This window comes from Rattus rattus, chromosome 17 (assembly GCF_011064425.1).
Source record: "Rattus rattus isolate New Zealand chromosome 17, Rrattus_CSIRO_v1, whole genome shotgun sequence".
In the NCBI taxonomy this organism is placed as follows: Eukaryota; Metazoa; Chordata; class Mammalia; order Rodentia; family Muridae; genus Rattus; species Rattus rattus.
Window position 1 is genome coordinate 1,496,593 of NC_046170.1, and position 12,140 is coordinate 1,508,732.

The 12,140-nt window shown below is 40.6% G+C and overlaps 1 protein-coding gene across 1 annotated transcript in view; it reads left to right on the forward strand.

Moving 5' to 3' along the window:
* The first annotated feature begins 118 nt into the window (after positions 1-118).
* Rspry1 (ring finger and SPRY domain containing 1) overlaps positions 119-12,140 on the forward strand; it is a 49,220-nt gene continuing 37,198 nt past the window's right edge. Inside the window, exon 1 of the mRNA XM_032888033.1 lies at positions 119-596. The gene's annotated coding sequence lies outside the window, so the exon portion shown is untranslated. The remainder of the gene's footprint in view (positions 597-12,140) is intronic.

The window sequence follows — 12,140 nt, forward strand, 5'->3', positions numbered from 1 at the left end:
TCCAGGGTGGCGGGCAGAACCGCGAGATCTCGTGACACGAGCCTTGAACGATGATTGGCTGTCTGAGAGAGAGGGCTTGCCACCGAGGAAGGGGCGTTTCCTAGGGGACTGAGGGAGGGCCCGGGCGGTGCGAAGCGGGGGTGGGCCCTGCGCGTAATGGCAGTGCCGTGTCCTCGCGTCCATCTTTACCGCTCTCTTGGACCTGTCACAAAGGAGTCGCCCCGCTGTCGCTGTCCCCTCCCTCCGGTGGGCCCCGGAGCTAGTGAAAGTCAGTGCCATAGCCCGACCGCGCTGCTCTGGGAAGCCCCTTGGGGACGTGGCCGGGGAGGGTGCTTGAGGGCTAGCGACGCCTGTGAGGGAAGAGAACAGCCGCTGGAGCCGAGGTCGGAGAGACTGGACTGGGGCCGTGGCCGTCTCCGGGCAGTGGTCTTGGAGAGGGTGGCGTTGGTCAGAGCCTGGGAAGCAGCCGGAACGCTCTCCTCCGAGGCCCGCGCTGGAGGTGCCTGAAAGCGGTTCCTGGAAGAGGGTGTTCCCCTTTAGGGGATCTTGACTGAAGGAGGTCCTGGGGTCACCCTCCTGAGGAGACTGCGGCTAAGGTGAGAAGCAGGTACCCCCTGGGGAGGCTCCTGGCGTGGAGGGATGCTCGTTCGGGCTCCCCGGAACCGAAAGAAGGGGTCGAGGGGCGCACGCCGTGGGCAGGGATTCCTTTTGGGGAGTTTGCGTTTCAGTGGGAAGCAGACTTCCCCTGGGATGGTCTGGTGGTGCCTTGGGGTGGAGAGTTCTTCGCCTTGGAGAGAGACTGGAGGTGAGGGCCAGACCTAGCGGATTCTTCTACTCTCCAGGCCTGAGCTAAATATTAAGTAAAAACCCTTGGGGAGGGGAGCTTTCTGGTCAGTCCTTTCTACTGGAAAGCCCGAGGTCGGGATAGTAGGCGGAGACGGGAATAGTCAGGGTTCTTCCCTCACTCTGGAGTCTGACCAGGTGTCCCAGAGTAAGGATTCTGCTGCCTCTGGCCTTCGCGCCACAGTAGGACATGGGAGTCATCCCACCAGCAGCACCCCCTGTGAGCCTCCAAATTCGGCATTACTTCCTGCCCGCTGTTTGCCTCACTTTCCCTGTTCTTACAGAAGGGGACCTAGTTAGAGCGGCTGGGCTGAAAACTCTTGAGATTCTGTCTTGTGTCGATGATGTCTGAGTGAAGTTTCATCCCCTGGAGTGATGTACTTTGAACTTTTTAAAGTTGGCAGTGTCTGTTACTGCCTGAGTAGAGTCATGCAGTCTCCCAGGCTCCTCACTTACCCATCTGCTTGTCCTTCCGTAGTTGAAGTGACTTGACATCTTAGTTTGTTCTGTAAAATAATCAACACTGTGTGTGAAAGTAAGGTAGTGTAATGGATTGAGAAATAAAGTATTTTCTAATCTGTAAAATTGTTTGATGTAAGAGATTAGCATAAATGCAGGTGTTGATTACCTGTAGAGCCCTGAGAACCATATATTACTGAGTGAAATGTTAGTCTAAACCCTGCCTGCTTCCTTGACATGAGGAGGTTTCCAGTTTTTGTTTACAGAGTTTTAATTTGCTTTCCACTTCTAATAGTGCTGGTAGGAGTTAGCACTTTCTTCAGGAAGTTTTTCTTGAAGTAATTTGTTCTCAATATTGTAGGCTCACTTTTTCTTGTATGTGTTCCTTGGCCTTTGACTGGCTACAGGTACTGAAAGCTAGGCAACATCCCTCAATTGTAATTTGTAAGTGAGCCTGTAGTTTTTTTCTTTTCATGAATTCTGCCTTGTGCTACCTCCAGAGTATAGGCACTTTTCATTTTTCATTTTATGTAGAGTTTGCATTTCTTTGGATGATAACTTGATGTGTAGATCCCTGTTATTACAGGGCTACAATAATAAAATAACCTCTCAGTATGTTATCGTCAATAACTTTTGGTTCGTGACACTTGTTAGAGCTGATGTCCCAAAATTTTAGGTATTTCCTTGTGTGTGTGTGTGTGTGTGTGTGTGTGTGTGTCTGTCTGTCTGTCTGTGTGTGTGTTTGAAGTAGGGTTTTTGTTGTTGTCTTTTTAAAGTAGGCATTTTTTTGGTTGTGAGCCTAGCCTTTAACGGCTGAGCCTCTCCAGCCCTAAAGTAGGCATTTTTTTAAAGTTGACCTGAATTTCCTGTTTTTTAATCTTATGTTTCCTGATTGTTTGTTGGTCTTTTGTTTTATTTTCTTTGGTGGCTTTGTGAACTTCTTGATGTCCCAGGATACATGGTGCCCAGGGCTTCTGTTTAATATCTTTGTAAGTTCTGCTTTTTGCTGTTTTCATAAGCCCTTCATTTTTTTATTCTAGATTCAGTATTTTTAAGCTATTGACCATAGAAAGTATCCCAGCATGGTCTATGTAGACTTTTTATGCTTTGTCAGCAAAATAACTTCTTTTAGTAAGCATTAAGGGGAACTTGATACTTACAAATGCTTAGCATTATATATAAGTGTGTTGTTTTTCTGTACTGAATAGAGGAGAAACAACTCTCTCAGTTCCGAAGGATAGTTAGGAAGTTTAATAACAGAAACTGTGTTTCTAAAGTGAATTTACAACAATCTGTTTAAACTCAGAGTTGAAACTAGTATTCCAGGATTATAAAATATTTTTCCTAATGAAATAACCACTCTCACTTTCTTTGAGATAGGATTGTACTATATATTCCTAAGCACACCTGAAACCTGTGGTCCTCTTTCTTGCCTCAGTTTCCTAAATGGTCGGGCTGTAGGTGTGTACTATACCCAGGTTTGTTTTTTGGTTTTTGGGGTTTGTTTTGTTTTGTTTTGTTTTGTTTTTAGACAAGGTCTCCTTATATAACTCTGGCTGGTCTGGAACTCAGATCACCTGCCTCTGCCTCCAGAGTGCTAGAATTAAAGGTGTATTCCACTATGTCCAGTGAAGTAGATGTTATGATTGAGAATTACCTTGAAAGTTTTATAATACAACTTTTTTAATACTGTAAAATCTGTGAAGCTTAAAAAATTAAGAATTGTATAAAAATCTTTTCTGCAAAACAAGTTTTAAAATGATTTTAATATTTTAATTATGTGTATGTAGGAAAGGGACTATGGCAGATGTGTGCAGTGCCTTCTGAAGCCCCAGAGAGATGGTGATCCTTGGAGCTGGAGTCTTTGGGTTGTGAGCTTAGTTAGTGCTAGGAACAGAGCTTGGGTGTTCTTTACCACTGAGCCATTTCTCCAATCCTATTAGGAATTTTTGAAGATGGGAATCTCCGTTACAAAACACTAAATGGAGATTTTTTTTTCTGTATTTTAGGTTCAGATCCTGTACAATGTAGTATTTCTCATGGGTCCTAAGTGTAAAGGGGGAAGACAGTAGGCTCCACAAATGACCAACTGAACCAGTAATCAATTCCCCCTCCTCCTCCTCCTCCTCCTCCTCCTCCTCCTCTTCCTCCTCCTCCTCCTCTTCTTCCTCCTCCTCTTCTTCCTCTTCCTCTTCCTCCCCTTCAAGCTTTTGGCATTTTTAAGGCATCTGCCATTGGGTTGGATGGATTTTTTTTTCCTGGTATCTAAACTTAAAAACTGAAAAACAGAATAGTCAGGAAGTAATGAATGCCAAAACCTGGCCCACAGCCCTTAGGAAACTTTTATAACTTTTAGTTGGATAAAAGAACGAATATTTTCTCCTCAAGTTGGAGTTACAAGCACTGATGAGCTGCCTACCATGGGTGCTGGGTCCTCTGCAAGAGCAGGGTACCCTCTGCCGCTGAGCCACCTCTCCAGATTGCTTACCTGCCTTTTTTTGTCTGAGTTTTTGAGAACTAGAAAATATTTAAATTGAAAGAAATCGGTGTACTCCTCGAATTTGGTAAGGAATTACCTCTACGTGTGACTCTATATTACTGCTTGAAATTACAGTATCCAGGCATCATTTTATGGGTCCTGTACACTTCAATTAGAAAGTCTGAAATTTCTTCCTTAGCAAGTGTATTATCACTCTGTAGTTTATGTTTCAGAGCTGGTTTTTTCTTACTTCTACCTCCTAAAGAATTAAGTTTCCTTTGTTCACTGAATGCAGTATTCTCAGAATATGAGTCCTACTCCACCCTCCTCATGGGAAACACAACTCTTTATTCAGTTCTTATTGCTCCATCATCGTTCATAGTTACAGATGCAGATGTACTACATATTAATAACTTTCCAACTTAATTTTTTTTTTTTTTTTTGGTTCTTTTTTTCGGAGCTGGGGACCGAACCCAGGGCCTTGCACTTCCTAGGCAAGCGCTCTACCACTGAGCTAAATCCCCAACCCTCCAACTTAATTTTTAAGGCTTAAAATATTGTATTTGTTGCCTCAGACCAAAGCAATTAGGATTTACTGCAACTGACAGGGGATTGATTCAGTGGGCAAACGTATAGACACTTGAGGATCTGAGTTCAAGTGTAAAACCATGTATAGTGAATCTTACAGGGAGATGGGAGGCAAAATTGGTAGGGTCTTCAGAAGTTGGCTGGTCTAATATACAGTGAGAGAAAGACTGCTTCAAACTAGATGGGAGGCCAGGACCAATGCCTAAGGTTGTCTGGCCTTCAACCACATATTCTGTGGCACTTATGGCTTATGCCTGTCATCACATATGATCATGAACACTCACAGATTTATTGTAGTCTCTAGTACCTTTTTTCCCTCAGGCAGTCTGTCCTGAGACACTTGGCACCAGTGCAAACCTTCCCTGTCAGGTACAGTGTGGACCTGCAGAAAAGGTTTAGTTGGGGTGGGGGTGTCCAGTACAGCATGCAAACTGCCTGAAAACAGCTTGGTTTTCCATTGCAATTGGTGTTCATTGTTTTCGTTACACTTACTGTTTAGCCTTAGCTTTATCAATTTAATTTTTAAACTTTCCGTTAACCTTGGTTTTTTTGTTTTTTTTTTTGGTTTCTTTTTTTTTTTTTTTTTTTTTTTTTTTTTTGGAGCTGGGGACCCGAACCCAGGACCTTGTGCTTCCCTAAACAAGCTCTACCACTGAGCTAAATCCCCAACCCCAACCTTGGTTTTTTTGTTTTGTTTTGTTTTGTTTTACTTTGTGTTTTGCTTTTTTGAGACAGGGTTTCTCTGTGTAATCCTGTCTATCCTCTGTAGACCAATCTGGCCTCTCTAACTCACAAAGATCCACCTGCTTCTGCCTCCTGGGTGCTGGGATTAAAGGTTTGCACCACCACCTCCTGGCATGATTTTCAATTTCTGAATTTTTAAAAATTTATTTTTGTTCTCTGTGTATGCATGATGTGAACATGTGTGTGGAGACTAGAGAATGGCTTTGTTTTCTCCTTTCACCCTTCCATGGATTCCAGGTTGAACTCAGGTGGCCAGACTTGTGTGGAAGAGCGCCTTACCCACTGAGCCATCTTACTGGCCCTGCACGCCCCAGACTTGAGCTGGTGTTGCAATGCAGTTGCTAGTGCTAATTTACAGTCTTCTAAGAACATGCCCATACAGAGATCAGTGTGATCAGGGTCCTTTTCTATGAGAAAGCGCTGGGGCTCACAGCCTCTTCTAGAGGCTCATGTTTTAGCCATAGACTCTGTTAGGGAGTTAAGTGTATTGTCTACTTCTGTCCTTCATCCCTAACCCCAGCAAGGAGCCAAGAGCACAGGGACATTTTTTCATCTTTGTTCAGAACCTGGTATATATTTACTGAATGGTGCCATCACAATTTTTAAACATCTTTCTTCTGTTTTGTAAATATTTTAACTTTCTAGTTTTATATATTTTAGAATAAATTCACCTAGGTATTTATGACCCCACCTGTTAGAACTGCTGGGTATACAACTGCATGTACAAGCAGATGTTTTAGATGCCATTTTAAACAGGGATTATTAAGAACAATTTGCCATTTGGGCCACTTATGTTTCCTTTCCTTGATAGCATAGAGTTTTTTCAGTAGAAAGTTACTTTCCTTAAAACTTATGTGTATTTGGATAATACAGCACCATGCTGCCTGTTATTGGGCCTGCTGGGGGTGGGTAAGCAAGAATATTTCATTTGTTTTCCTTCCCTCTTCTGCAGCCATCATTAGCACTTACGGACTCAGTTCTTTCTTAGAATTTCCTTTTTGGATGTAAGGCAGATTGTTTTTCATCCTTAAGACTTCATTGAAGGATATTTACAGTTTGATTGTTTCTTCATTTCTATTATTCTGAAAATTCCTTGCTCTAGTCAAGACCTAAATTTTATTTTAATTATTTCTTATATATATTTTTGCCTCTACACACACACATATAGATGAGCACGTGTTTGCACATGCATGTGAATGACCAGAAGTTGTCATTGTCATTCCTCAATTGCTTAAGGCAGGGTCTCTCACTGAACACAGAGTGCATCTGTTCAGCTAGTCTATCTGACCAGCTTGCTGTGGGAATCCCATCTGCCTCCAAAGTGCTGGGATCTATTGTCGGTGTCTGCCATTTGTGCCCAGCATTTATGTGTGATAATGATCCAGACTCCCGTCTTCATCCTTTCACAAACACTTTACCCACAGAGCCATCTTCCCAGTCACAGGTTTTTTATGGTTGTCGTTGTTGTTGGATTTTTTTTTCGGGGGGAGGGGTTTGGTTTTTCAAGACAGAGTTTTTTTGTGTAACCCTGGCTGTCCTGGACCAGCTGGGTCTTGAACTCAGATCTGCCTATCTCTGCCTCTTGGCTACTGGACTTAAAGGTGTGCACCACTATGCCCAGCACTAGTTTTACTTTTGATTCATGTTTCGAACTCTGAAAGGTTTTGTGTTTTCTCCTTTGTCCGGTCTATCAATCTTGCTGTCATATTCTCACCTACTTCTTGCTATAAGTTTTTGACACCAATGTTACTGCTATTGGATTAGAAACTTTTAACATTTTAGGTGAAAAATTTTCCAGGTGCTCTTTCAGTCAGAGAGATGACCTAATTTTTTCCAAAGATGTTCTTTCTTAAACCAACCTCAGCACATAAGAGGAGAATCATCCTGTCCTAGCCACTTGAAGGTTACAGTCTACAGGATAATAGTCTCCTGTGTAACCTAAGCCTCAAATGCTCAGCCCTACTGCTGACAGAATTTTGGACACTTAAATCATGTAAAGAAAATACCTTATCAAGGTGGCCTTTTCTTTTGGGTGTAAAGTAATATTCCAGTCAAATACAATCAGCTTTTGATATGCAAGGGAGATTGGCTCCTCAGGTCTCATAGATACCAGAATTTATAGATGCTCAGCTCCCTTATATAAGATGGCATAATATTTGCATAGAACCTGCATGCTCCTCCTCTGTTCTTGAAGCCATCTCTACATTACTTACAATACCCAGTAAAGCATAAATACTACATAAGTAGTTAATAGTGTATTGTTTATGGAGTAATAACCCAAGAACAGCCTATACGTGTTTAGCACATTTGATGGTTAGTTTTAGTTGTCAATTTGACACAATCTAGAACCACTCCAGTGGCAGTGAGGGCTTGTCCAGATCAAACAGGTCAGTGGACATGGCTGTGGGGCTTGGGAGAAAGTGAGCTGATCATGGATTTATACATCCATTGTTGTGTGTTCCTAACGTGATATGACTAATTCCTTCAAGATCCTAGCTCTGTGACGTCCTTGCTGTGATGGACTAGCCTGAACTGTGAACTGAAATCAATTTTTTCTCCCCCAGTTTGCTTTTGCTGGGGTATTTTTTTTTTCTTTCACCTATACTTAGTGGACCCTAATCTATGCAGGACCCATAAAGATGGAGGGCCATTTCAGGTGTTACCTTTTCTCCTCCAACAAAGTAGCAAATGCTTTAGACCTTAAAATAAGTAATTAAAAATATCTGTAGGAGGTTTGGAGAAATAGCTCAGTGGTTAAGAGCATTGGCCATTCTTTCATAGGACCTGGGTTCAATTCCCAGCACCTACATGGTGGCTCGCAGCCATCTGGAACACTCTTCTTCTGGCCTCTGGTACAGACACGCGCAGGCAAAACTCTCATGCACATAAAACAAAACAATGCAAAACAAACAAAAACTTTAGGTACCTGCTATGTCAGCCTGGCATGTATGCTGTCAAAATATATCTGTACTTATTACATTCTTGTTACTTAGTTTTCCTTCATCTAACCTCAATAATTAATAAAGAAATCGTGCTTTTTAGAAATCCTGTAGAATATTTTCAAAAACTTATTTCTGGGTAATGTTTTCCATATTTTTTTCTTCCTCTGTGGTTACTGCAAGTACCCTGCTGGAAATGTACCCTGCCTTGGCAGAGTTTGAAGACACTGATATATGTATTTGACAAAACTCCACATTTAGATACTTAAGGTTTGCATGATATATACATTTATCTTCTAAAATACATTGAGGTCTAACTAGTGATAGTGTACTGAGTTATTGGGGGCAGTGGTTACTCTAAAGTATATGGTTAACTTCAGAATACATTTTTCACAATGTAGATGGCTAGGTGAGTATATAGTGATGGACAAATTTGTAATAAAGCAAATACAAAATGTGAATTGCAGAGGAAATGGCATATGTATAGATTATATATGGATACTCACTATTTATAGTGAACTAGTTCTTTTGTTATATGCTTGAAAGTTTTCATCATAACATGTTGGTTGAGAACAATAAAAGATGATACCAGAAGTTACTGTTTGAGGCACACTGTATTGAGAGAAAATCCAGAAACGTTTTCTAATGAGAGAGAAATCACTGAAACACTATACAGTTTGACCTTGTGTGCTGTTTGGTTTAGCCTTGAGGGCTGAAGGGCTAGAAAACATCCTATATCGTTACAAGATAGTGTTACAAACTGTTTTGGAATGATGTGGTAAAAGTTCACTATAGTTGGTATTTTGGGCCTGATGACTCGTTTTCTGTCTTCATTTAACCAGCTTCTCCATTCCCAACAGCATAATCCTGAAGTCTTCTCAGGGAAAAGCAAGTTCTTACCATCAGTGATGTGCTTAGTAACGAAATGCAAGCAAATAGTTGAAGAGATGAATCACTTTTCCTGAATCCTTTGTTAGAGAGGGTTAGACCAGCTGGCAAACCTCTGTGGTGAGGTTTAAGGGTAGAGGCTTGTGTGTTTTTTTTTTGTTTTTTTGTTTTTTTACTGGCAGTGAGACAGTGCATAGCCGACTCTCATTAATTTAACATGAAACTTACAGAGATCTGCTAAGTTTGTTGGCTTCTCTTTTTTTCTTTTTTTCTCATAAGAATTTTGAAAACTTTAAATGTACAAATATAAAATGTTTTACTTCAAAGATATGTACTTGCAAGTGCTATATTGTCTTATCAACTTGGAGCAAAATGGTAATTAATAGCGATTGTTTAAATCATTGCCATTAAGATGGTGAGAAAGGTCTACTAAGCATTGGTATTTAGTAATAAGAGTTCTCTTTGATTCAGTTGAGGCTTGCCCCAGTTACAGATATAATAGTTTGTTTATGTTTGGTCTTAAAATTGATTTCATGAGATAATGGTGAGAAGACAATTTTGACATCTATAGGCATTAAAAACGTATTGTCTTTACATAATCTCTAGTATTCAACTCTGGATAATAGTACCCATAAGCAGGCTACATTTAATTAAGGGCATATTTAATGGAAAATACTATATGGAACTACTTTTTATTGTTTTTCATCAATTAAAATGTTTGATTATGAAATTTTCATACATGCAGATTTGAGCCCTCCCTTACTGCCACAATTTTTCTAGTTATGACAGTTTTCTAATGACTATTTTGACTATTGTCTCCAAACATTCAAAACAATTTATCTTTCTGGAAAAGAATATTGACACCATGTAGCATTTTAGTTTATTGGATAATTCATTCAAAAGATGGCAGGAGTCACTAAGAGTGATTTCCAGACTTGGCTGCCATCAGAAGCACCTAGGGAGCTTTTAAGTAGTCACAGGCATAGGCCACATCCTGGAAAGGATTCTGACTCTCTGGAGTTATTATGAGGTAAGAATCGTTCCTTCTTCCTTCTTAAAGTGTATCCATGGTCAGATTCCTTGGAGTGAGTGCCAGTGAGTATAACAGAGCTGAGACTTGTACCCAGGTCTGATTGTGATGTCCATGAACTGTGTTTGTGCTGTAGGTGGCCTCTGGTGGCCATGTAGCTGAGGGTACTTTCTTGAAACAGTGGTCTTTGGAGAGAGAACACATTTTCTTTAAAGGCAAAACAAAGTTGTTTGAAGTGTAATTGTTTAGCCTTAGAAGCCGAGCAATAAGTAGTCACAGCTTTTTTCCTATAAAAATATGTCATGAGTAGCTCCCATTCCTAAGAAAGAAGCTAAGCATTTGTAATAGTGAAGGAATCTGAAGGAGTTTATACTTTGCATATGCATGTGCCATGGCTTTAAGCCTAAAGAATATGGCCATTTAACGAGTTGTTTAAAGCTAACTGCTCTTCCTTTTCTCTTTGTAAGTTTCATGAATGGTCCTCTGTGTAACACTTGATGGCTCCTACCACCTACCTCACACCTGGTCATCACAGCGTTTTGTTAAGAAGTCTCTAGCTGGGTATAGTGGTGTTTACCTTTAATTCTAGCATTTGGGAGGCAGAGGCAGGAGGATCTCTGTCAGTTTGAGACCAGCCTGAGTTCTAGAACAGCCAAAATTACATAGTGAAACCTGCTTTGAAAAAATAAACAAAACAAAAGAAAGAAAAGTATCTCTAGTGTTAAAATCATTGAAAACTTTTAAAAAGTCCATTTCACTAGGCTGCGAGTATTATGCTCATGGTCAAAGCTACTTGGGAGACTGAGGCAGGAGGATCGCTTGAGCCAGGGATTCAATGCCAAATTGTATGTGGACATCTTAGTGAGATTAGTAAAAAAGAAACTTTTTAAAAAGCCCTACACTGCCTACCCCACCCCAACCCCAGAAAACATATCCTGTCTAGCAAACTTACAGTGAACATCTTTTTCTGGGTTATTCAAGGAAATAGCTTTTTTTTGGGAGATATTGACCCAGAGTATACATGACTTCAAATTCAGACATGGAAAAGAAAAACAAACACCTTTAATTTTCCCCTTCTCACTTCAAACGTAGTCAGGTTTTAAAGATACCTGCATGTATGGGATATCTTCTAATCACTTTGAAATTACAAAAATTATTGAAATTTTTAAAAATTTACATTAAGAAAGTAATCTGCATTTATGCAAGCTTAGGAAAATAATTTAGGTAGAATGAATTCCAAGATTTAAGACTCAACAAGTTGCCTTCATCATAGACACTAAAGATTTAGTTGTTATGTTGTACGTGTTTACTCGCATGAGTTGTGTGCACAGTGTTATTCACAGGAGCCCTTGGAAACCAAGTTCAATGGAACTGGAGTTGCAGGTGGTAATGAGCAGCTGTGTGGGTGCTGGAAACCAAACAAGACTCTCCTGTGAGAGCAATAGGAGCTCTTACCAGTCAGCCCATCTCTCCTGTCCCTTAATATTGTTTCTTGTAAATTATGCTAGATAACTTTATATCTGATGCCATTAAACTGTAATTTTTATAGGACTTGTTCTGCCTCCTTCAGGTCTTTGTTTCCTGGGACTTAAGCTTACTTTGACATTCTGAGATCATTTTAAAGTTATTTTTAGTGCCAGACTGTCCCTTGCTCAGGTATGGCTTCCCCCACTTAATGTTTCTGGTTAAACTGAAGCCGTTGTTTGTATCTTCATTCTGCTTTCCATACTGATGATGTATAAAGACTCTGTGTATACTGCAGAAGTTACTGAGCTTGGTATCTTACCCTAGTGAGCCCAGCATTCAGGAGGCACATGAAAGAGGATTGCTGTGAGCCCAGGCCAGCCCAAGCTGCAGGCTGAGTTTAAACTAGTCTGGGCCACAGAGATGCTGTCTCAAAATAAAATAAAATAAGCCAAAGAATAGTATTCGTGGCCTCAGATAAAAGGAAAAACTAATTTCTGAGTGCCTAATAATTGGTGTAGAAACAAACAGATGTGTAACAAAGGTTATTGGACAAGAAAAGCCAAACATAATGTGCACTCAATCTTACATATTTAAGAGTCTTGCTATATGATCCACAATGGCCTTTAAAACTCATAGTCCTCCTGTTTCAGCCTCCTGAGTACTATAATTTGCAGGTATGTGCTACTAGACCTAGTTTAGAACA